General features: G+C 43.8%; 1 non-coding gene and 1 pseudogene across 1 annotated transcript; one reads left to right on the forward strand and one right to left on the reverse strand.

The window, feature by feature from the left end:
• Window positions 1-1,846: 1,846 nt before the first annotated feature.
• LOC142874668 (U6 spliceosomal RNA) lies at window positions 1,847-1,952 on the reverse strand. Its single transcript, XR_012922323.1, has one exon. It is a non-coding gene; the product is annotated as a U6 spliceosomal RNA (small nuclear RNA).
• Window positions 1,953-5,600: 3,648 nt separating this feature from the next.
• On the forward strand, window positions 5,601-7,133 carry LOC105883809 (ornithine decarboxylase pseudogene; annotated as a pseudogene).
• The last annotated feature ends 19,491 nt before the right edge of the window (window positions 7,134-26,624 follow it).

The following is a 26,624-nucleotide window of genomic DNA, read 5'->3' on the forward strand; positions in this document are numbered from 1 at the left end:
ATATATAGCTACCATAATCAAGACTGTGATACTAACAGAGAAGTAGATACATAAATTGATGGAATGGAATGGAATCCAGGAATAGACTAAAACAAGCATGGCAACTGTTGGTTAATTTTTGACATATAGCTCACATATCACATAATTCCCCCATTTAAAGTGTGCAATTTAGTGCTTTTAGTATATTCACAAGGTTTTCATTATATTCTTAAGATTGCAGTCATTGCCACTATCTAATCCAGATAGTTCATCAACCTCCAGAAAGATCCTATACCCGTGAGTAGTCACTATACATTCCTCTCTTCCCCCAGCCCCTGACAATGACTAATCTACTTTCTGTCTCTATGGAATTGCCTATTCTGGAAATTTCATATAAATGAAATCATACAATATATGACCTTCTATGTCTGGCTTCTCTCATTTAGCATGTATTCAAAGTTTATCCATGTTGTAATGTATATCTGTACTTCATTTCTTTTTACTGATGAAAGATATTCTATTGAAAGGATAGTAATATTTTGTTTATACATTCATCAGTTATGGACATTTGGAATGTTTCCACTTTTGGGCTGTGATGAATATGAACATTTGTATACAAGTTCTTATGTAAACTTATGTTTTCAATTCTGTCTGGTATATGAATAGGATTAGAATTGTGGTCATATGGTAACCCTATGTTTAACCTTTAGAGGGGCTTCCACACTATAGTCCAAACTGGCTGCACCATTTTACATTATCACCAGCTATGTATGAGGGTTCCAATTTCTCCACATCCTCCTCAACACTTGTGATTACCTATCTTTTTTATTCTAGCCATCCTGATGAGTGTAAAGTGGTATCTCATTGTGGTTTTGATTTGTATTTCCTTAATAATCAATGATATTGAGCATGGTTTTATGTGCTTGTTAGGCATTTGTATGTCTCTTTGGATAAATGTCTATTCAAATTCTTTGCCCATTATCAATTGAGATATTTATGTGGTTTTTTAAAAGAGATGATGTTTCACTCTGTTCCCAAAGCTGGAGTGCAATGGCCCAGTATAGTTCACTGCAACCGCTAACTCATGGCCTCAAGTGCTCCTCTCACCTCAACTTCCTGAGTAGCTGGGACTAGAAGAGCATGCCACCACATCCAGCTAATTTTTTTATTTTTTATTTTCATAATAGTGGGGGTCTCACTAGGTTGCCCAGCTTGGTCTCTAACTCCTAGGCCCAAACAAACTTCCCACCTTGGCCTCCCAAAGTGCTGGTATTATAGGAGTGAGCCACTGTGCCTGGCCTAAATATTTATCTTTTTGTTGTTGACTTGGAAGTGTTCTTTATGTATTCTAAATATTAATCTCTTATCAGATACATGACTTGCAAATACTTTCTCCTGTTCTGAGGGTTCTCTTTCATTTTCTTGATAGTGTCCTTTGAAGCACAAAAATTTTTAATGTGGACAAAGTCCAATTTATCTATTTTTTTATTGTTTGTACATTAGGTGTCATATCTAAGAAACTATTGACTATTCCAAGATCACAAAATTTACAATTATTTTTTATTCTAAGAGTTTTATAGTGTTAGCTCTTACATTTATATCTTTGATTCCTTTTGAGTTCATTTTTATATATGGTGTGAGGCAAGGGTCTGACTTCATTTCTTTGCATTTATCCCAACAGTATTTGTTAAAAAGACTATTCTTTTCCTTTTGCATTGTCTTGGAATCCTTGTCAAAAATCAGTTGGCAATAATGTATGAATTTGGTTCTGGACTTCCAATTTTATTCCATATGGTTAGATCTATATGTCTATCTTTATGCCAGTACAACCCAGTCTTAATTACTATAGTTTTGTTTTTTGTATTTTTTTTTTATGGAACACTTCACGAATTTGCATGTTATCCTTGTACAGAGGCCATGCTAATCCTCTGTATCATTCCAATTTTGAGTATATATGCTGCCAAAGTGAGCACATAATTACTATAGCTTTGTAGTAAGTCTTAAAATAAGGAAATATGAATTCTCTAACTTTGTTCCCTTTCTAAAAGATTGTTTTGGCTATTCTGAGTCCTTTGAATTTCCATGTAAATTTTCAAATCAGCTTGTCAATTTAAAAAAAGTCAATTAGATTTTGTAGGAATTTGCTAGCTATGGTTTGGATATGATGTGTTTGACCCCACCAAATCTCATGTGGAAATTTGATCCCCAGTATTGGAAGTGGGGCATGGTGGCAGGTGTCTGGATCATGAGAGTGAATCCCTTATGAGTGGCTTGGTGTCACTGTCATGGGAGTGAGTGGATTCTCACTCTTAGTACACTAAAAAATTGGTTGTTGAAAACAGTGGGGCACATCCTCCTCTCTCTCTTGCTTCCACTCTGTCACCATTTTGTAATTGGCTCCATGAACAAATACAAAATGACATTCCCCCATAAATGCTTCTCCTGTGGCTTTCTTATGCTTTTCATTTCCAGGCCGGTGGGGCTCAATGATCAGAACATTATAATCTTTCTGTTTAACCCTTTAACCTTTGGAGTTCTTTCCCACAAAAGGCAGACTCTTTGCAGGATAACAACATGAAGACTCACGGTCCATCACCAACCTGTGACTTCTGAATAAGACCTCCTGCACATTTGCTTTCAACACAACCTGCCCTGATACACGTAGGCACCTTCCTGAACCGCATTCAGAAACCCCTACCCTCATTTGGTCAAGGAGACAGATTTGAAGCAGTGCTGCCATCTCCCAGGGGATGTCATCTTCAATAAATTATCTTTTTACCTTGGCAATTCTCGTCTCAGTAATTGGTTTTCTGTGCAGTGAGTACTGGACCTAGGCCAGAACCCACTTCTGTGTTAGGTAACAAGTCTCAGTGACCCATTCGGGGACTTGTTGCTATGGCTTTGGGGCCACAGAGTGGGGAGAATCTTGAAAGCCTCCCTAGCAGCTGCCTGGGTAAATTTCTGCTGGAGGTTGGTTTTTGTTTCTCCTATTGGCTCTGCTGTCACCAGCTTCACATCCCTGATTGCCTCAGAAGAATGGATACCTGGATCTTGGCATCTGTGTCTGCATGAGTGAGTGCTATTTGAGGGTACTGTGTAGGAAATAGCACCACCCTCAAGTTGGGGGATTCTAAGGAGTTTCCCATTTGGTTTTGGGTTGGAAAAGCCCCATCCATTTGCGAGAATGGGAACTGCTCTGACTGTTTCTGTTTGGCACTCCCCAAGGTGTATTTGTTGGAATTGTAGTACGTTTGTCTTTTGATGGATGTTAAATGGTTGTGTGAGCTGATGTGTGTGTATGGCCATAGGAAATCAGAATCCCTGAATTCAGCCCTATGGATTGCATTGTTCAAAACTGGTATGAATATAGTTATGAGCTTATGAAAAAGAAGAAAATGGTATTTTTCTGTAATTCTGTTTGGCGCCAGTACTCTCTCGCGTCTGAGGAAATATGGCCCCTTAATGGATCACTAAACTATAATACTATTCTCCAATTAGATTTATTTTGTTATCATACTGGGAAATAGACTAAAATCCCTATGTGCAGTCTTTTATACTTCTTTTTCAAAACAAGCCAGATCAGATTAAATGAAAGATTCTGGTGCAGAGAACAGAAACCTTCGGAAAGGTCAAGGAACAAGAATTCATGCCCAAGAACCCCATTCTGCCAACAGAGGGGAATTCTTACTCTGAAGGGGACCTTTCGGCAACCACCACCTGGGCTGCAGCTCCAGCGGTGGCCCCAAGCACGTCAACTCCTTCTGGGAATCCCTTCCCTAGCCCTCCTACTCCTCTTTATGAGCCTGGGCCCCTTATTTCACCCCCATTGGCTCCTCCAGCCATCTACCCTTCACTTTCTTCCTCTTCTGAGGACAATCCCAGGAAGCCTGAGGAGATGGCCTCCCCTTCATGCAGCCAGCAGGGAACACGGTTCGATTGGGGGTCCTCCCTCCTTTCCAGCAGGGCAATTTCCTTTGAGGCAGGTTAAGTTTTGCTTTGTTTTCAGTGATAGATTTAAAAGATGCTTTATTTTGTGTTTTCCTTGCTCCCAAATCCCAAGAACTATTTGTTTTCAAATGGGAAGATTTAAGACCTAAAGCCAAATGCCAATACTGTTGGACTGTTCCCCAGGGATTTAAAAAGTCTCCAACTATCTTTAGAGAAATTCTGGCCAGAGATTTAAGAGCAATAATTTTGGACAAAGGAACAATTTAACAATATGCAGATGACATCCTGACAGTCAGTGAGAATGAAGTGAATCAAGGCAACTTGCCTTACCTGTATTAAATTTCTTGGCTGACAAAGGATAGAAAGCATCTCAGAAAAAGGCTCAGATCTCACTTCCCGCTGTCAAATTTTGGGGGATTGAGTTGTCTTAGGGATCTCAGAACCTCCTCCTCCCAGATCATAGAGAAGTTGCAAACTGTGTAGCAGTTCCCACCACCTGCAAGCAGCGGCGAGGATTCTTGGGATTTGGATTCCCAGCTTTGGGCTAATAGCAAAACCCCTCTATGAAGCCATAAAGAGGAAGAAAAAGAATTCTTTACTTAGACTAGAGAATGCCACAAGACTTTCTTGACTATTAACCACTTCGGGACCAGCGCTGACTGTAGTGGACAGTCGCAGATGAACGCGCACAGCCCAGCGTAGACTATACTCGATAGCCACAAATGAACGCGCACAGCGACTTTAGCTGACAGCCGTGATATGACTTTTCTAATTTTTCATTTATCAAAATAAAATTGTGAACATTTAAAGATAACATAATGAAAACATATATGTATATGTTACTTATTCTGATTTACATTACAAGTAAAGCTGTATGTAAAGTAAAACAAGCTTTCAAGCTTTCCTCATCACACAAGAGCAAAACGGGTTCGTTGTCAATGCACAGCACAAACTATCGTGTGGACTGTGAGTGCTGGCTGTGGGCAAGGTGGCAAGGTTTCGTGGCTGGACCGTGGTCCCAAAGTGGTTAAGGAAAAATTGATGGCCTGGCGTGGTGGCTCATGCCTGTAATCCTAGTACTCTGGGAGGCTGAGGTGGGTGGATCGTTTGAGCTCGGAAGTTCAAGACCAGCCTGAACAAGAGTGAGACCCTGTCTCTACCAAAAAAAAAAAAAAGAAAGAAAAAGAAAAAATGAGCGGGGCATGGTGGTGCATGCCTGTAGTCCCAGCTACTCGGGAGGCTGAGGCAGCAGGATTGCTTGAGCCCCGGAGTTTGAGGTTGCTGTGAGCTAGGCTGACGCCACAGCACTCTCTCTAACCTGGGCAACAAAGCGAGACTGTCTCAAAAAAAATAAAAAAAGGTCAGTCCCTGCAGCTGCAGCCGCTGTCTGCCCCTCTGCCAGCTGCTCCGGCGCCACCTCTGGCGGGCGTCTCCGACTGGCGGGAGCCAGGCGCTGACGGGCGCGCGGGGCGGCGGAGCGCTCCAGCGGGCGGGGGCGTCCGGCTACTCCATGGGGCTGCCCCCCCCCCCCCCCCCCCCCCCCCCCCCCGCGCCCGGACGCTCTGAGAACGTTTCCACTGTTGCTCTGAGGGCACGCGATTCCTGGAGAATTGCCTTTGTGAGAAGCTGGAAATATTTCTTTTAAATTCCATCTCTTAGTTTTCCAATTTTAGAGGAACATTAAGGAACCATGAACAACTTTAGTAACGAAGAGTTTGACTACCACTTCCTTGATGAAGGTTTTACTGCCAAGGACATTCTGGACCAAAAAATTAATGAAGTTTCTTCTTCTGATGACAAGGATGCCTTCTATGTCGCAGACCTTGGAGACATTCTGAAGAAACACCGAAGATGGCTAAAAGCTCTTCCTCGCGTCGCCCCCTTTTATGCAGTCAAATGTAATGACAGCAGAGCCGTTGTGAAGACCCTCGCTACAATCGGGACAGGATTTGACTGTGCTAGCAAGACCGAAATACGATTGGTGCAGAGTCCCGGGTGCCTCCAGAGAGGGTTATCTATGCAAATCCTTGTAAACAAGTGTCTCAAATTAAGTATGCTGCCAATAATGGAGTCCAGATGATGACTTTTGATAGTGAAGCTGAGCTGATGAAAGTTGCCAGAGCACATCCCAAGGCAAAGTTGGTTTTGCAGATTGCTACTGATGATTCCAAAGCAGTCTGTCGACTCCGTGTTAAATTTGGTGCCACGCTAAAAACCAGCAGGCTTCTTTTGGAATGGGCAAAAGAGCTCAATATTGATGTCATCGGTGTCAGCTTCCACGTAGGAAGTGGCTGTACTGATCCTGAGACCTTCGTGCAGGCAATCTCTGATGCCCGCTGTGTCTTTGACATGGGGGCTGAGGTTGATTTTAGCATGTATCTGCTGGATACTGGTGGTGGCTTTCCTGGATCTGAGGATGTGAAGCTTAAATTTGAAGAGATCACCAGTGTAGTCAACCCAGCATTGGACAAGTATTTTCCATCAGACTCTGGAGTGAGAATCATAGCTGAGCCAGGCAGATATTATGTTGCATCAGCTTTCACACTCACAGTTAATATCGTTGCCAAAAAAATCGTATTAAAGGAACAGATAGGCTCTGATGATGAAGATGAGTCCAATGAACAAACCTTTATGTATTACGTGAATGATGGAGTATATGGATCATTTAATTGCATCCTTTATGATCATGCACACGTAAAGCCCCTTCTGCAAAAGAGACCTAAACCAGATGAAAAGTATTACTCATCCAGCATATGGGGACCAACATGTGATGGCCTTGACCGGATTGTTGAGCGCTGTGACCTGCCTGAAATGCACGTAGGTGACTGGATGCTCTTTGAAAACATGGGTGCTTACACTGTAGCTGCTGCTTTTACTTTCAATGGATTCCAGAGGCCCACTATCTACTATGTGATGTCAGGACCGACGTGGCAACTCATGCAGCAAATCCAGAACCCGGACTTCACACCCGAAGTAGAGGAGCAGGATGTCGGCACTCTGCCTGTGTCTTGTGCTTGGGAAAGTGGAATGAAACGTCACCCAGGAACTTGTGCTTCAGCTAGTATTAATGTGTAGATATTATTCTCGTAGCTGTTAACTTCGAGTTTAGCTTGAATTAAGGGATTTGGGGGGACCATTTAACTTAATTACTGCTAGTTTTGACATGTCTTGTAAGAGTAGGGTTGCACATGCAGCAATATGGGAAGACCAGGAGATGGGGTCACACTTATCTGTGTTCCTATGGAAACTATTTGAATATTTGTTTTATATGGATTTTTATTCACTTTTCAGACATGCTATAAGAGTGCCCTTCAGCTGCTGAGCAAGCATTTGTAGCTTGTACAATGGCTGAATGGGCCAAAAGCTTAGTGTTGTGACCTGTTTTAAAAATAAATAAAGCATCATAAAAAAATTTTTTTAATTAAAAAAAGTAAACAAATTATTGAATTGTACATTTAAAAAAAAGGAAGAAAGAAAAATTGATGACTGCCCCCATATTGGGCCTCCTGGATTTATGCAAACCTTTTAATTTATTCATCCAAGAAAGATAAGAAATTGGGCTCAAGGTATTGACACAAACTTTGGGAGATCACAAGCTACCTGTAAACTATTTTTCTAAGCAATTAGATGTAGTGGCAAAAGGATGGCCCACTTGTTTGAGATTGGTTGCTGCTACTTGTGATATTTTGCCAAAAGCTGAAAAGTTAACCCTTGAACAGCCAGTAACTGTTCAAACCATACTTTGGGTATTACCCCAGTTAAAACGGAAGGGAGGCTATTGGTTAACAGACAGCCATTGGGCAAATATCAGGCTACTCTGTTAGATTATCCCAACATAACTTTGTAGGGAACTTCCTCAAGCTAATAAAGGCAACTCAAAAACCTCACAATTAATATTATATTAATGATAAAAAGCCGGAACTTTTCCCCCTAATATAAGGAATAAGACAATAATGTCTGCTCTCTCCATTTCTATTTAACATTGTATTGAAGATTTTAGTCAGGAAAATGGTATAAGAAGAAGTAAAAATTGTCCAGACTAGAAAGAAGAAGTAATTTTAATAGCTTATGATGTCCCTTAGTCGGAGAGCCAGATTTAAGGCAGTTTCTCCTGTTTTCCTGGCAAGACATTATCCTATTAAAAATTCCTTTCTTCCTTGGCAAAAAAAAAAAATTTTTAATTAAATAAAATAATAAAAACAGGAAGTAAGACTACCACAAATGTCCTCATTTGTGGAGGACATGATTTTGCATATAGGAAACACTAAGGAATACACAAGAAAACTATTAAAGCTAACAAACAAATTCAGCAAAGTTGCAGGATGCAAGATCAATATACAAAAATTAATTGTACTTCTACACACTAATAATAAATAATCTGAAAATAAAATTAAAAAACAATTTCACTTATAATGTCATATAAAGAATGAATTTATTAGGGATAAACTTAACAAAAGAAGCACAAGACCTATATATAGAAAACTATAAAACATCATCGAAAAAATTAAATGAGATCTAAATAAATAGATGTCCTATCTTCATGAATTTGAACACAACATTTTATTTATTTATTTATTTTATTGATACATAATATTTGTACATATTTATGGGATACATGTGAAATTTTGTTACATGCATAGAATGTGTAACAACCAAATCAGGGTTTCAGGATATCCATCACCTCAAGTATTTACCATTTCTATGTGTTGGAAACATTCGGAGTCCTCTTTTCTAGCTATTTTGAAATATGCAATACATTGTTCTTAACTGATATTAGGATAACCACTCTGACTCCCCTTTTGTTATTATTTCCATACTGTATCTTTTCTCATTTTTTTACTTTCAACCTATCTGTGTCTTTGAATCTAAAGTGAGTCTCCTGCAGACAACATATATTTGGATCATTTTCTTTCCATTCTGCCAATCCATTTTGCCAATTTCTCCCTTTTGCCTGCAGCGTTTATGTTTATTGTAATTATTTATAAGGTCAGATTTACACCTACCAATTTTCTATTTGTTTTCCATATGTCTTTTTCATTTCTCTATTCCTCATCATTGCCTTTTTTTATGTTAAATAGATGTTTTCTAGTGTGTTCCATTTTAATACCCTTGTAATTTCTTTTATTAAATTTAAAAAATTATTTTCTTAATGCCATCCTTGGGATGAAAATTAACATCTTAACTTATAACAATTTAGCTTTTGATTAATACCAACTTAATTGTAATAGCATATAAAAAACTTTGCTCCTATATAGTTCTGTTATTTCGCCCTCATTGTATTGTTGTATACAAATTATACAAATTTATGCTTATTGCTATATGAAGTTTTCTTGTAAGTTAGATAGGACAAAAAAGGAGTTACAAATAAAATGTACATTTATACTATCTTCTTTTACATTTTACTATATAGTTATCTCTACTGATGTTCTTTATATCTTCATGTGGATTCTTGTTACTATCTAGAGTCCTTGTATTTCAGCTCAAAGGACTCCTTTTAACATTTCCTGTAAGGCAGGTCTTAAGTTATCCTTTATTTTTATAAAGAATAGTTATGCCAGATGTAGAATTCTTGGCTGATAGTCTTTTATTTTCACTACTTACAATATGTTATCTTTCTACTTTCTGACTTTCATGGTTTCTACTGAGAAGTTATAGCTGTTGTTAATCTTATTGAGACTCTCTGATAAATGATGAGTCACTCCTTTCCTGCTGCTTTCCCTTTTTCTTTGAGTTTTAGAAGTTTGATTATGATGTATCTAGAGATGCATCTCTTTGAATTTATTCCATTTGTAGTTTGTTGAACTTCTTAAATGTAAATAGGATTTTCATCAAAATCAGGACATTTTGAGCCATTATTTATTCACATATTCTCTCTGCCCTTTCTCTTATGTCCTTCTGAGACTCCCATTCTGTGTACATTGGTACAGTTAATGGTGTCCCAGTGGTTCCTTGGTTTCTGTTCAATTTTCCTTTTATTCTTCATTTCATTCTTCAGAGTAGATAATATTATTTGATCTACCTCCAAGTTTGCTTATGTTGGGGGCTGATTCTGGTGTTATGCCTTATACTAATCATTCACCATAGCCTGTAATGTACGTGTGCTGCATGACGCAGCGGTAGCCAGTATTTTCTTTAGACACGGTTACTGCCTTGGGACATAACAAGAGGCCTGAGTTTCTGCATGTAAGCAAATGCTGCCCAGCTCCCACACGGAGGGTCCCCATGGTGGGAGTCTGGAGGTCATAAAGATAAGAAGAACATTCCCAAGGTCCGGCCCCATAAGATAGTTGGTAGTCAATGACGGATAAGATCCCTCAAGGAGGGACGACCTAAGACAGGCACAACCATGGGGGTCTGCTGCTGACTGGGAGAGAGCACAAGAAGTTCTTCTGATGGCTGCATTGTTTAATGTTGTTTATTTTGGCCTTGGTTTTTCAGTTATGTCTGGTGCTGGTGGCTTTAATAACCGTTTCGAGGTCTGAGATCATGGGAAATTGTTCCCTGTTGAAACAACTCCGGAATTGACGGTTATTGCTGCTATGCTCAGATGCTTACGTACAAGGAACTAATCTTGGGTCTGGGGGGTATAAAATAAAAGTGATCAGTGCATTTGGCGCTAGAGTCATGTATTGTCTGTGTGTGTGTCTGTGTCGCTATTTTATGTTCTGTGTCCATCCCCCATCCTGTAATTGGGCCACGTCATGCTTATTCTTCCTTTTAAATACTTAAATCTGCTGATGAGCCTCTCTAGTGGATTTTTCATTTCAGTTATTGTAGTGTTGAACTACAGCATTTATACTTGTTTTTTTTAACATTTATTCTCTTTTTAATTGATATTCTCTAGTGAGACATCATTTTCAAATTTTCTTTAGTTCTTTTTTCTTTTTTTCTTTCTTTTTTTTAAAAATTGAGACAGAGTCTTGCTCTGTCACTCTGGCTAGAGTACAGTGGCATCATTACAACTCACTGAAACCTCAAACTCCTGGGTTCAAGCAATCCTCTCACCTCAGTCTCCTGAGTAGTTGGGACTACAGGCATGTGCCACCATGCCTGGCTAATTTTTTCTATTTTTAGGAGAGATGGGGTCTCACTCTTCCTCAGGCTGGTCTTGAACTCCTGACTTCAAGCAATCCTCCTGCCTTGGCCTCCCAGAGTGCTAGGATTAGAGACATGAGGCACCACAGTCAGCCTTTTTCTTTAGTTCTTTATACATAGTTTTGTTTAGTTCTTTGAACATATTTAAAATAGATGATTTAAAGTCTGTCTACCCAATAAACATATGAAAAAATGCTCAACATCACTAATCATCAGGGAAATGCAAATTAAAACCACAGTAAGATATCACCTTACCCCTGTTAGAATGATTTTTATTAAAAAGTCCAAAAACAATAGATGCTGGCATGGATGCAGAGAAAAAAGAACACATATATACTGTTGGTGGGACTGCAAAGTAGTACAACCTCTATGGAAAACAGCATAGAGATTCCTCAAAGAACTAAAAGTAGAACTACCATCTGATCCAGCAATCCCACTACTGAGTATCTACCCCAAAGGAAAAGAAGTCTTCATCTCTGCTAAATTTGGGTCTGTTCTTTCTCTTGATTATGTGCTACATTTTCCTGCTTCTTGCCATGTCTAGTAAGTGAATACTGGACATTAAAAATTTTATGCTGTAGAATGTCTGGATTTTCTGATCTTTCTTTAAAGAATGTTGAAATTTGTTTTGGCAGTCAGCTAAGTTACTGGCAATTCTATTTGGTCCTTTCAAGTCTTGTTATGAAGCTTTGTTAGGGCAAGTCTCAGTTAGTCTTTGCTTGCTACTGGGCTGGGACTCAGGTCTGTGGTGTCAAAGGTTGAAGCTGAAGAATTCACCACACTAGACTCCTGAGTGACTCTCAACAGGGTTAGCTCTGTGTAAACACTCTGTAGAAGTGGGTGTTTTGTGGATTTCCATCCTTTGGGAGAAACGACTGGTCCAGGTACAGGAGTGAGTGTGCAAACTGTCTTCTCCATCAAATGCTGTGCCCAAGAGCCTGCATGTCCTGTGCTTTGGTCCACTGTGACAGATATTCCAGCCATGAGATGGTGAGTGGTTGGGCCTAAGCTCTACTCTGAAACTCTCTGTACTGTTCATCTGTCTTAAGTAGGTCCCGCCTCAACTGTTTGGCCTATAGCACATGCCAATGGTGCTCTCTGCTCTCTTGAAGGAAGTTCAGGCAGGGACCTAAGCCCTGTCCCTCCCCCCAAAGGGGCTCTGGTGGACTAGTTGTGGGGACGATGCCCAGGGCCCAGAAATGTGGTCCAAGAGGGGTCAAGAGGAGACCTGAGGCTCAGTGTGTATCCATCCCCACCTCCACCCCCCTACCCCACCAGCAAGCCCATTCTTCCCAGGCTGACACTTGGATCAGTGGATGATGGGGGTCACCTACCTGTGGACGTTATTGAAAAATCCAGGTGGCGCTGTCTGACTTCTTCCCAGAGAGACAGCCTTGGCCTCCCCACTGTGGTCTCTGGCCAGGCCCTGTGAGCATTTTATCATCATTCTTCTGTCTGTCTTCCTTTTGCCAGTCAGCATATCTTAAACATGTGAAGTGTATTGTAGCTCCATCCCAGGTTTTATGATTCTAAGAAGATTTCTCTCTCTTTCTCTTCTCACCCCCTTCTGTCTTTTCTTTCTTTCTTTTTGGTTTCCTTCTTTCAGTCCTCTTGTCTTTCCTTCCTTCTCTTTCTTTTCCTTCTTTTCTTCTGTTTTTCCTTCTATTTTCCTTTCTTTTCCCTTCCTGCTTTCCTTCCTTCCTAGTTCCTTCCTTCCTTCCTTCCTTCTTTCCTTCCTTCTTTCTCACTCATTCTCTTCTCTTTCTTTCCTTCTTTTTGTCTTCCTCTTCCCATCTTTTGTTTATTCCTCCTTTCTTTCCTTCCCTCCTTCCTGTTTTTCTCTTTCTTTTTCTGTCTTTTCTTATCTTCTTTCTTACTGTCCTCTTTCTTTCTAATTCTCTCTTTTTCTTTTCTTCCTTCTTTCTGTCTTTCCATCTTTTTAATAGTTTAAATTTCTTTTTTCTTTTTTTTGTAGGTTATCACCATTTTACAGATGGACTGTCCATCTTTCGTTTACTTTTATTTCTCTCTCTTCTTTTCCTTCCTTCTATTCTTTTTTCTCATTTTCTTTCTGTCTTTCCTTATTTCTTTTTTCTTTCCTTCTTTCATTCTTGCTGTGTTTCCTTCTCTCTCTCTCTCTCTCTCTCTGCTTGCTTGCTTTCTCTCTCTGTCTTTTTCATTCTTTGTTACTTTCTTTCCTTCCTTCTTTCTGTCTTTCCTTCTCTGTCTCCGCCTCTCTTCTTTCTTTCTTTCATTTTTTCCCCTTCCTTTCTTTCTTTGTCTTTCTGTGTCTGGACTATGTCGTGGTCCATGCAGAGACAGATTGTGGGGGGTGACGTCTGTGGTCACGTCCACTCATCCTCTCTTGATGGCCTCGGTGGGGGTTAGAGGGACTGTGTTGGATGCCTTAGAGCAGCGGTCCCCAAGCTTTTTGGCACCAGGGACTGGTTCATGGAAGAGAAGTTCTCCACAGGGAAAACTTGGGGGTGGCGTGTGTGCGTGCGTGGAGCTCATGCGGTGATGGCTGGTCCGGTTCCTAACAGGCCATGAAACGGTACCGGGCCGCAGCCTGGGGGCTGGGGACCGCAGCCTTAGAGGGTGCTTCTGGACTTTGATGGCCTCCACGATGGCCTCCAAAGGGTTGCCCACGCTTTCCAGGAGCCCTTTGGTCGGGCGCCATCTGGCGGCCACTTTGATAGAGGGCGCGTGTCCTCTGAGGCCCGGTGCCTCAGGCAAAGGAGGGAAGAGTCACCGAAGTGCGGGAGGCCGAGTTCCGGGAGGCAGGCGGATTTCCGCATGACCCTCCGGCTGAATCACGAGATTGGGCGCGACATCTCTGAGTCAGAGCTTGGGCTGGCAGGTTTGCGAGGGAGAGGACGTGGTAGGTTGTGGGGCTTGCCCGGGAGGGGGCGCCATTTGAGCGGCACGCCGGGCAGAGAGGCCTGACAGACCCGCCGAGTCCCGACGGAGACGGAAGGAGAGGTGACCAAGGAAAGGTGGGTTTCCGTGCTGCTGAGAAGTCGTCGCTCACCCTAGCATGTTTTTGTCCTTGGCTTAATTAACTCTGAAGTTCGTGGGTCCCGCGGAGGAAAGAATTGGTGTAAGTGAAGTGTTTTTGAAGCCAATGTGAAGACATGGACTTGGCCCTCGGCAGCACGGGTGGGTGTGGAGAGTCCTCGGGCGGGTCATGGTTCTCGCTCGGTTCCTCGGGGCCTTTGTGGTGCCTGTCTGAGCTCTCAGGAGCCCTCGGTCCTGCCCTTGTTTTTTCCAGATCACCACGTGGAGCCACAAGCCAGCCCCGAGAGTGGCGCTGTGGTGGGCCCAGGGATACAGGTACTTTGGGGCGCCCTCCTGTTGGGGGACCGTACCTTTGGGGGCCCCTCCTGTTCCTGCTTGCCCAGTAGGCTACCGGGGTCAGACGCCAGGTAGGTGTCTCTTCATCTTCCTTGCCTTGAGCTTCGGGAAGCTGTGGGAGGAAGCCATGAGCACTGTGTGTTTTCTTGTGAGGAGACGTGGCTTTAAGTGGCTCATCCCCAAGCCCTAGGCGCGGGTTTTCCGTCGTCCCACCGCGTGGATGGAGCTGCCCTCCGCCTGCTCCCGTGTCCGGCCTTGGCTGGCGAGGGCCCGTTGCCCGCCAGCCCCCCGTTGAGGCTTCCTCTGGCGGGGACCTGGGGGGACTGTGGGCAAGCGCGCTGTCGCCGAGCTCTACCGAGTGCCACGGAGGCGCAGTCGTGCCGGGGTTGGACAGCAGCAAAGGGCTGTCTGATGTTGTCCCGGGCGTGATGTGTTGCGTGTCCTCCTCGAGTCTGGGGGTGGTCCTTTGGGTCCCGCTTATGTGTTTTGTAGGTGTGTGCCTGTTTGCACCTGTCGTATCGTACTCTCAAGGCCTTGCTCCCATGTCACCCTTGCCACGTGTGTCCTTGTTCATTCCCCCGCCTCTGCTGACCACCGCCCACGAGCGCTCCGCTCGCTGTGCTTACTAGACGAGCCACAGCCTCACTATGGAGGGTGTGGCCTGACCCCACAGCCGGGCTCAGTGACACCCTCCACAGTGAGCCGGTGGTTTGCTGGTTGACCAGTTGGTGGGCCCCTGCGTGGCAGAGGAATGACGTGGGGGCGGGTAGGGGGGTGTCTAGAAGAGGCTTCTCGGGGGCTGGACTCGGGTTTGGGCCCCGAGAGGCCTGCGGGGGTGTCGCCCAAGGCCAGCCGGTCTGTCCAGGGGCCGCAGGACGGCCTTTGTGCCGGTAGGCCACCGGCAGTGGGACTCCGTGTGAGTCTTGGCCTGCGGGGTCTGTCCAGAGCTTCCCTTGGCCCTCGTGGCGTCCGGCGTCCTCTCCCTGTCGCCTTTCTCCGCCCCTCTAGTCGCTACCAGGCCGTTGCAGACCCTTCCATGCTCTGCAGCCCGACGGTGGCCCCTGTTCGTGTCCACGTGGGGCGCTGTGCCCTGCGGTGGCCCTTCGTTTGATGCATGCTTGCGCCCAAGTGCGGGCCATCATTGTCTCCCTGCCAGCAGTCCTGAACATTGGTCCTATTCTCGCACTCGCCACGGAGGGAGGGCCGTCGCCCTCTGCCTCTTCTTGTCCCCGGTGCACTGCGCAGAGGATGCTGCTCAGATGATGAATGGGAAGGAGGACCAGGCAGAAGCCAGCTCTGGGCTCAGTGCTGGCCTGGGCAGCAGCACTCAGCAGTTTTAGAAGGTGCCCACAGAGCAGGGGATGGGCACCCTGATACCCACCGAACAGAAGTGGCTGGAGGGCAGGGCCTCTCTACAGTCACATGGATGTCTCCATCTGGGTGGGTGACCCTGGCTCCTGCCCAGTCAGAAGTGGGTGACCACAAGGCAGCCCCTCCCTTCCCCCCAGGTGCTTGGTCACCCCCGCCTCATACACCTTTAGAATAAGGGGGCAGAGCTTGTAAGCTGGAATGGCAGCGTCCCCCACTGCCAAGGCGGCTCTCAAGCCCAGGGTCCTGGCCTAGCCCTGACCTGCACAGGTTGGCTGTGGGTTCTGAGATGTGTCCCATTCTGAGTTCATTACTGGTTATCTGGGTCAGATCATGCTTAGGAACCCAAAGATGGGGAAGGAATAGGAAGGTGCCAGGACTTGCCTGTCCTGGGGAAAGGTGGGTGTGTTGCCTTCATCCCCACCCTCAGCGTGGAGGGCACCAAAGAGCAGGGGCTCCAGACCCTTCTCAGGGAGGGGAACAGTACCAGGTGGCCACGTGCCTGGGCTCTGGACATTTGTTCTAGAAGCCCATTCCCATCCTGGCTAAGTTTGCTGTGTTCATTTACACATTCATTATGGAAAACCCTTTTGGAATGAGATGGGGCAAATTAGACCGATATCAAATTGTACTGATAATGAACGCTAAAAGAAGGGGCCCTTGTATTTCTATGGGAAGGAAAAAGATAGTAATGTGTGATCCTGTTTCTGTGGCTGTCTCAAAGCCAGTGAGTTTATGTAGGGACATGTCTTAGATACTGAAGTGTAGGAAACCTGTGGTAGACCACACACATCACACACCCCATATTGGGTGGCCCTGGTGCACCAGGTTGCAGAGGAAGGCATGTTAAAGCTCTGCTGCCCTTATGACATGTAGGGATGTCATCTCCACAACTCCACCAACACTGAGGTGGCACAGGATGGTGAGGAGTCACCTCATCTTATGAACTGTCTTGGGGCAAAAGAGGGAGCGGCTGGGGTTAGGGTTGGTTGTATCAGCCTTCCCACCCTGGGTGTCCTCAGACCCGCCCTGGAGCTGCTGCCTGTGAAGTCGGAGTGCTACCTGGCAGGGACCCCTGGGCAGGTGTCGGTCCCACAACACAGTCCTCAGAGCCCCACATGTGGGCTCCAAGGCAGCCCTCATCACAGAGGCCAGCACCAGGTGGTACCAAGGTCATTTGGGGACTAGGCTAGGGCTGAAGGCCAGGCCTGCCACTATTGGGCCTAGGGGACATAGGCCCAGGCTAAGCCTGATCTCTGGAAGGCCATGTGGGAAATCCTGCTCCCTAAGGCTCCTCCAGCCAAACGTCCAGAGATTGTGACCCTATTGTGATCCTCCTTGTTCAGCTCAGCATTTAACTTCCCTGGATGGAAAAGTCTCTTGGTGCTGACATGATCTTTTAAGCAGTGGAAGCCCCGGCAAAGTGCAAGCAGAGACAGTGTTTCTGCGTTTCAGAGATTCTGAAAAGATGAGTCCTGCATCTCCACTGCGATGCCCTCCACCTCCACCTCGGCGGCTTGCCTCCAATGTGCTCCCCCAGGGCCAGTGCCCTGGTGGCGGACCCCAGCCATGCTCTGCTTGGTGCTCAGGGGATCCTTACCTGGTACACCCAGGCCCCTGGGGGCAGCCTGGCCTTTGGTGGCACAGAAAATACCAGGTGGGCAGGGCAGATGGGGACTGCTGGCTGTTCATCAAGTTAGCAATTAATAAATAATTCATTAGGTGCCTAATGAACAAGTTACAAACCTGGCAAGCCATGTCCAGCCACTGACTGGGGAGAGAAATGTCTGTTAATAAGGCCTTGGAGTGGCAGCTGTGGTTCAGTGGTGAAGGCACTGGGCAGCCCACGGGAGATATGGGCTCTGGATCTTGGGCTAAATCACTTTTCTTCCCCTGGCCTCAGTTTGACTGATCATGTAGTGGGGGTGATCAAACATGAGGTGTCAGGTGTCAGAAATAGTCTCTACAAAGGCAGAGCCTTGGATTATATAAACTCTAAGAGCCTTTAGTTCTAGCTTTCCATGACTGAACCTTTTCAAGGCACTACAAGGTTTACCCAGGCCATCACTGTGCCCCCGTGATTGGGGGGTACTCACTCACTACTTCAGACATGCCTGGAACCCTGCAGAGGGTATGCAGTGTAGGGAAGATGTGTACAATGTGTCCCTGCTCTCACGGAGCTTCCAATTCTGTTGGGGATATCAGATGTTTGTACACAGTAAACTACCCAGAATATAAAGCAATTTATGCCTGGGCTGAGAGCTGTAGAATTGCACAGGAGAAAGAGAACGTGAGCTGGGATTCCGGAGAGGGCCTCAGAGGAGGGTGGGGACTTAAAGAATGGCTTCCTTGTGTTTATTATTATTATTATTATAGAAATAACGTGCTCATTCCTCCAGAACTCCAAATGGAGGAAATTGTAGGGAAAAAGATACAGATAATCTGTAATCTTGTCACCCTGAGACAGCTGCTGTTGACATTGTGTTTCTGAGGAGGAGGACCTTGACAGGCAGAGATGGTGAGAGGATATTCCAGGTGGAAGACACACCTGAGTGAGGGCTCCGGGGTGGGGAAGGCTGGGACACGTGATGGGCGCTTTGGGGATGGATGTGTGGATGAGACAGGCTGGAGCAGGGATCCCAGCATAGAATTGAGGCCGATTAGGGCAGAAAAGGCTGGAAATCACGCCAGGGGCCACACCACAGGAGTGGAAGGGGTGGGAGCTTGTGAGACCAGAAGCCCCAGCCACAGCCCAGACACTTTGCTCTTCAATGACATTCACAACGTGATGGCACTTACTGATCTAGCTGTCCCACTTACACTGCAAAAACATCTGCAGGAAAATAGACAAATCCAAGGCTGTGACAGAATTGCCAGAGTATCTGGGAGCAAAGGAGGAGACAAGAGGGGCCTACTTCCCCAGTCGGTAGGGCTGCCGCAGGTGTGTGAGGAAGACTCCTCCGGGATAGCGGATCTGTCCAGCTTTGCTCCCCATCCAGGAAGGGTGACCTCTTTTCAGACCCTTGCCCCATCTTCAGTGGATTTCTAATCCATGGCTATCCTTTTTTTGTCATGTAATAGCAGAGATATTTATAGTTGGCAACAACTCTTTTCTATAAGGTAATTAAGGGATAACAGATATTCCTATTATCTCCATTTTACAGATGAGGAGATTGAGGTTCAGAGAGATGAATGATTTACCTAAGCTTGTAAAGCTAGTGACAGAACCAGGCTGAGAATCCAGATCTTGGGCCTGCAAACTGTGTGTGTGTGTGTGTGTGTGTGTGTGTGTGTGTAATTAGTGGCCCCATCTGGCAGAGGGTTAGCAGTATAGGTTGATGGTAAAATGAATGGTTTTTGGAGACAGGGTAGTTTTCCATTCAATTCTCTGCTCTGATATTTTAATAATTGAAGAATACAAAGAACCATGGACTTGTTCTCTGTTATCTTCATATATCAAATGGGTGTCAGGTCTGCGAGCTGCTGAAGCCCATGGTGACCAACGACAGGTCTGCTCCCCTCCTCAGCTGACGGCCACGTCTGCTATGCTACCCATGTGGCCACCACCCCACCCCCACATGGAAACTATCTGTCATCACCTGCGTGTTCCTGCTTAGGGAACCGCATGCCTGCCGGGCTGCACCCACTGCAGTCTGGCCTGGATCCCGGCTGTACCTGGTGGAGGCCACACGGAGTGAGGGCTGGTCCCAGAGAGACCCTGGGGCAGAGGAACCCGCCTCATTGAGGGCAGGCACCTCTGGGCCGTGGGCCTCGGAGCCCTGGGGCACCCTGGGTCTGGAGGACAGGGAGGACATCCAGCCAGCTGTGGCTGGAAGAGGAGCCCAACTGCCCTCTACTCCCACAAATGTAGTCAATAAACAGGCTGCCCTCCCCAAAAAAGCCTTTATTCAGACTACTTTTAAATAAGTGGTTGTTTCTATTGTCAGTATTTTATTTTTCCCAAGTGTATTTTTTCTCTATTTTTCTATTTCTTTGTTTCTCTTTTTATATATATGTATAAAATTCATATATATATATAATTTCCAATCCAGGATATTGCCCTGCCACCCATGAAAACTGTTCTGGCATCAAAAGTAATAGCAAATGTTAAGTGTAATAGAAAAGTAGAGCAAACAGCCATTCAGCCTCAGTCTTTACATACCATGAATAAAACACTAAAACATCACATGGAGAAGTTTACATGGTGATTGTTCACTTGCAGTACTGTGGACTTTTAACTTTCTGTCCCCTTGTCAGTGAAACACAGTGAAAATATTCATCTACCATTACTATTGTTTGCTGATTTTATTTTATTTTGATGGTAATATTCTAACCTTATGACACTATTGCATCTGAATTGGCTTTACCATCTTGGCTTTAGTAGGTATAGAAGACAATGGATTACCATCTTCATTGCTATAATGTGTTAAGCATTGTATACTAGTAGAATCTAGTTTAATTGTTTCAGGTGGAAAGTATTCTTTGAGTTTCCATTTTGAATGTGTTTGGACTAACAAACAATAAACTACTGATGTTTGCAGCGAAAAAGGAAAAAAAGCCTGAAGATGTCGGAGGGAACATTCAGCTGGAAATTGGAGATAAAATAAACTTTGTAAGTGATAACAATAAACATACTGGAGCTGTAAGTGCTGGTGACATTATGCTGTTGATAAAGAAGCAAGCCTGCTGTCAGGGAGTAGCTTGTACCATGAAAGAGGCATTTGGCTTTATTGAAAGAGGTGATGTTGTAAAAGAGATATTCTTTCACTATAGTGAATTTAAGGGTGACATAGAAACCTTACAGCCTGGAGATGACTTGGAATTCACAATCAAGGACAGAAATGGTAAAGAAGTTGCAACAGATGTCAGACTATTGCCTTAAGGAACTGTCATTTTTTAAGATATCAGCATTGAAAATTTTGAAGGAACTGTAACCAAAGTTATCCCCAAAATACCAGTAAAAGCCAGAATAACCCATTGCCAGGATGCATCAAAATTGAAATAGTTCTATGTTTTGTGAGGAATCAGAAAAAACCCCAAATAGCTAATGCAACCTTACTTGATAAGAACAAATTGGGAGGCATCACTTTGCTAGACTTCAAGTTATACTTATAAGGCTATAGTAACCAAAACAGCATATTACTAGCACAAAAACAGAGACATATATCTATGGATTAGTACAAAGAACCTATATGTGAATCCATCCTCATATCACTATCTGGTCTTTGACAAAGCAGACAGAAACATACATTGGGGAAAAGAATCCCTAGTCAATAAATGGTGCTGGGAAAATTGGATGGCCATATGTAGAAGACTGAAACAGGATCTGCACCTCTCACCACTCACAAAAATGAATTCACAATTGATAACAGACTTAAGCTATGAAACTATGAGAATTCTAGAAGAAAATATTGGAAAACCCCTTATAGATATCGGCCTAGGCAAAGAATTTATGAGGAAGACCCCAAAAGCAATCACAGTAACAAATAAATGGGACCTGATCAAATTAAAAACTTCTGTACTGCCAAGGACACAATCAATAGAGCAAATAAACAACCTACAGAATAGGAGAGAATATTTGCAAGTTATACATCTGATAAAGGGCTGATAACCAGAATCTACAAAGAGCTCAAGCAAATCAGCAAGAAAAAACAACTCCATTAAAAAGTGGAAAAAAGACATGAAAAGAAACTTTTCAAATGAAGATAGACTAATGGCCAACAAACACCTGAAAAAATGTTCAACATCTCTACCCATCAAGGAAATGGAAATCAAAACCACAGTAAGATATCATCTAACTCCAGTGAGAATGGCCTTTATCAAAAAGTCCCCAAACAATAAATGCTGGCATGGATGTGGAGAGAAAGGTACATTTATACACTGTTGGTGGGGCTGCAAACTAGTACAATCTCTATGGAAAGTAGTATGGGGATACCTCAAAGAACTAAAAGTAGACCTACCATTTGATCCAGCAATCCCATTACTAGGTATTTACCCAAAGGGAAAAAAGACATTTTATAAAAAAGACACTTGCATTCAAATGTTTATAGCAGCACAATTCATAATTGCAAAGATGTAGAACTAACCCAAGAGCCCCTCAACACATGAATGTATTAATAAAATGTGGTATATGTATATTATGGAGCTCAGCCATAAAAAAATGGTGATCTAGTTTATTTTGTAACAACCTAGATAGAACTGGATACCATTCTTCTTAATGAAGTATCACAAGAATGGAAAACAAACACCACATGTGTTCAACACTAAATTGGAACTAGCTGATTAACATGTATGTGCACATATGAAAGTAAAACTCAAGGAAAATAAAGTAGATGGGAGGAGATGATGGGTAAATTTACACCTAATAAGTACAATGTACACTAACTGGGGGAAGGGCACACTTAAAACTTTGACTCAAACTGTACAAAAGCAAATTATGTAACCAAAATATATGTAGCCTGGTAACATTCTGAAATTAAAAAAAGAGAAGGGAGGAAGAGAAGGAAAATAAATCATGGAATCTGAATTTACCTTAAAAAACCATTTATTGGGAGGGGCGGAGCAAGATGGCAGACGAGAAACACCGCCAGACAGAGTGTCTCTGCAAAAAAGACAGTTTCTACAAGAAATTAAAAGAAAGTAGCAAGCAGACGAGCATACATTGGCCGAGGGTCGGAAGGAGGAGTACTGGAGACTACGGGAGACTCCAGGGGAGGAGGTTGCCGAGGAGAACTGGAAGCAGAGACATCCCGAGTAGCCTGGAGACCAGTGGCAAGGGTAGGTGGAGCAGTTAACTTTCCCTTCCCTTGCATATCAGACTGCTGGTGGGCTCCCCAGCGGGTGGAGAGACCTGCGGGCACCAGCCCAGAGACGGCCAACGCCATTGAGTGGTAAGCCTGTAGTGGACATGGCACCAGGCTCCCAACCCTCTCAGAGCACCTCTGTGTGCACAGACCCAAGCTGTGCAGCAGGTGCCCTATTGCTACACTTTCCCTTTCCCTGACCCTAACCGTGATTGCTGAGAGAGACAATATAGCCACCAGACAGAGGCATAGCCAGGGAACAGGACCTTCCCTTTTGGGGCCCTACAGCTGATTGAGGGGTACTCAGACTGTGAGCTTCCCTACCTGCCAGCCCTCCCAGGTATTGCTGGCCCAGTGACTGCAGGAGAGCAGGGCAGACCCTGAGGCTAAGAGACATTGACCCAGCTTGGGCTCCATGGGTGAATTGGGACTGGCACTCCTTTCCCTGGTGGGATCAGGGATTGGATTCTGGGACCCAGAGGTCAGACCTGCAGACCAGATCCCATGCACCCAGGTCTTGCATTGCCTGGGGCACAGAAGGAATATTCATGAACAGCCTACTGAGGTGTGTGTGCCTTTAAGGGCATATCAGTGTGCTTGAGGGCAACCCTCCTCCCAAGGGGGGGGCCATGTGCCAAGCCCAGGTGGCAACCCTGCGCAGGGAACCTTCCAGACCACATCACACCCAGGGGAGACCCGGTAGTGTGAGGTCTGGCCTGCTGGCAGAGGCCCAGGAGAAGCCCCGGAGTTGGGGAGGGTGGAAAGCACTGGGGCCTGCTCGACACTGCGGGTCTCAGAAAGCCCCACCCCCACACGCAGACTTTCTGACTTAGCGGGGCCATTCCAGCCCCTCCCTGTCAGCTTTTCCCAGAAGCAGAGAACAGAACTTTGACCCCTGCTGACAGCATTTGTGGTGACTTAGGGCAGGCTTAATCAACCTAGCTCTGCCCAAACTCACTCCAAGACCAGCCTTCACTCAGGTGGAGAGTAAGGAGACACCTGGAAGTCCCAGAGCCTCACCAGAGGCACTAGAGTGCCTCTCCAGAGGAACAGGACACAAAAACAACAGGGTAGCCTGCTCCTCCAAGCAAATGCCACCTACTGACAGGGAGGACATTCTGCACACCCTTTTCACAGCCCCTACTGACTCATCATACAGGGTGTGGTCAATTCTCACCCACAAACACAACCTATTGGCTCAGAGATTAAACAGGCTGTGTCATTACCCAAACAAAAACCTAAAGGAAAGAAGCAACAACTGATCCAGATGGGAAGAAATCAGCGAAGGAGCTCTGGAAATATGAAAACTCAAATGGGAAACAAACTCCCAAAGAGGAATACCAGCACCTTAGAAATGGACACCAACCAAAATCAGACCACTAAAATGACACAAGAAGAATTTTGAGCATTGATCGTGAGAAAATTCAACAAGTTGCAAGAAAAACTGGATAATCAACACAAAGAAAATGCAAAAAGACTCCAGAACCTGGAACAAAAATTCACTGAAGAAATTGAAACAATGAAGAAAAGTCTAACTGAACTGGAAATGAAGAATCAATTCAGGGAACTACAAAACACAGTGGAAAGCCTCAAGAACAGGGTAGATCAAACAGAAGAAAGAATCTCAGAGATTGAAGATAACACCTTGCAATTAAATAAATCAGTCACTGTGATAGAGCAGAGAAACAAGAGAAAAGAGCAAAACCTACAAGAGATGTGGGATTACGTAAAGAAACCTAATGTAGGGGTTATAGGGTTACCCGAAGGGGAAGAAGAAAACACTCAAGGGTTGGATAAGCTATTCAAAGATATAATAGAGGAAAATTTCCCAGGCCTTGGTAAAAAGCTCCAGATATAATTTCAAGAAGGTCAAAGGACTCCTGGGAGATTCAATGCAAACAGGAAGATGTCATGATATGCAGTCATCAGACTGACCAAAATATAAACTAAAAAGGCCTTTCTATGAGCAATAAGGTGAAAGAAGCAAGTTGCATACAAAGGAAAGCCAATCCGAATAATGCTAGACTTCTCTACTGAAGCTTAACAAGCAAGGAGAGACTGGGGCCCCATTCTCACTTTTCTGAAACAGAACAATGCCCAGCCTAGAATTTTATTCTCTGCAAAACTAAGTTTTGTATACGAAGGACAAATCAAGACATTATCAGATAAGCAAAGACTGAAGGAATTCACCAAGACAAGACCAGCCCTTCAAGAAGTACTCAAAACACTGTTACCCACAGATTACCACAATAAACACTCACAAATGTAAATGTACTCAAAGCTAAAGATCAAAGCCCAGATACCACAATGGCTCAAGAGAGAAAAAAAAGCAACAAAGTTCAACCCAACATAATGAACATAAATCTGCCCCACCTATCAGTTATCTCAATAAATGTGAATGGCTTGAACTCCCCACTCAAGAGACATAGGCTAGCCAAATGGATAAAAAAAACACAAGCCAAGTATCTGCTGCCTTCAGGAACCACATCTAACCTGAAAGGATGCAGTTAGACTAAAGGTAAAGGGATAGAGAACAATATTTCAAGGAAACGGAAGCCAAAAGAAAGCTGGCATGGCAGTGCTGATTACAGATAACTTAGTCTTTAAATCAACAAAAGTAATAAAAGACAAAGAAGGTCACTATAAAATGGTGAATGGTACAGTTCAACAAGAAGACATAACAATTCTAAATATATATACACCCAACCTAGGTGCACCCAGATTCATAAATCAAACTCTAATTGATCTAAACAAATGGATAAACAACAACATCATAATAGTCGGAGACTTTAACACTCCACTGACAGCACAGGACAGATCCTCCAAACAGAAAATCAACAAAGAAATAATTGACTTAAGGGGAACTCTAGAACAAATGTGCCTGACTGACATTTACAGGACATTCTACCCCAAAACCACTGAATATATCAGTCTTCTCATCAGCTCATGGGTCATTCTCTAAGATTGACCATAACCTAGGACACAAAGCATGTCTCAAACAATTTTAAAAAATAGAAATTATACTATGTATCTTTTCAGATCACAGTGGAATAAAAGTAGAAATCAACCCTAACAGGAACTCTCATTTCTACACAAAGTCATGGAAACTAATCAACCTTCTGCTGAATGATCACTTCATAAATGAGGAAATCAAGATGGCAATCAAAAGATTCTTTGACCTAAATGACAAAGGAGACACAAGTTATCTAAACCTGTGGGACACAGCTAGAGCATTCCTGAGAGGAAACTTTATTTCCATAAATGCCTATATCCAAAAGTCGAAAAGATCACAAATAGACAACCTAATGAATCATCTCAAAGAGCTAGAAAAAGAAGAACAGACCAACCCCAAACCCAGAAGAAGAAGTGAAATCATTAAGATCAAATCAGAACTAAATGAAATTGACAACAAGGAAACCATACAGAAGATTAACAAAACAAAAATTCGGTTTTTTGAAAAAATAAAATTGACATACCTTTGGCTAGAGTAATGGAAAGCAGAAAAGAAAAATCTCTAATAAGCTCCATGAGGAACAATAAGGGAGAAATTACAACGAATGCCACAGAGATACAAGGTATAATTCATGAATACTACAAAAACCTCTATGCAAACAAACTGGAAAATGTGGGGGAAATGGACAATTTCTTAGAAACACACAGCCTCCCTAGGCTCAATCAGGAAGAAATAGAATTCCTGAACAGACCAATATCAAGTACTGAAATTGAAACAGCAATAAAAAACCTTCCTAAAAAGAAAAGTCCTTGATCAGATGGTTTCACACGAAAATTTTACCACACCTACAAAGAAGAACTGGTTCCTATCCTGCAGAAATTATTCCACAACATTGAAAAGGATGTAAGCCTCCCCATCACATTTTATGAAGCAAACATAACCCTGATACCAAAACCAGGAAAGGATGCAACAAAAAAACAAAACTATAGACCAATATCCCTTATGAATATAGAGGCAAAAATTCTCAGCAAAATCCTAGCCAATTGAACCCAGGTGCTTGCCAAGAAAATAATCCATCACAACCAAGTGGGCTTCATCCCAGGGATGCAGGGATGGTTCAACAT

This window comes from Microcebus murinus, chromosome 12, assembly GCF_040939455.1.
Source record: "Microcebus murinus isolate Inina chromosome 12, M.murinus_Inina_mat1.0, whole genome shotgun sequence".
NCBI classification, from domain to species: domain Eukaryota; kingdom Metazoa; phylum Chordata; class Mammalia; order Primates; family Cheirogaleidae; genus Microcebus; species Microcebus murinus.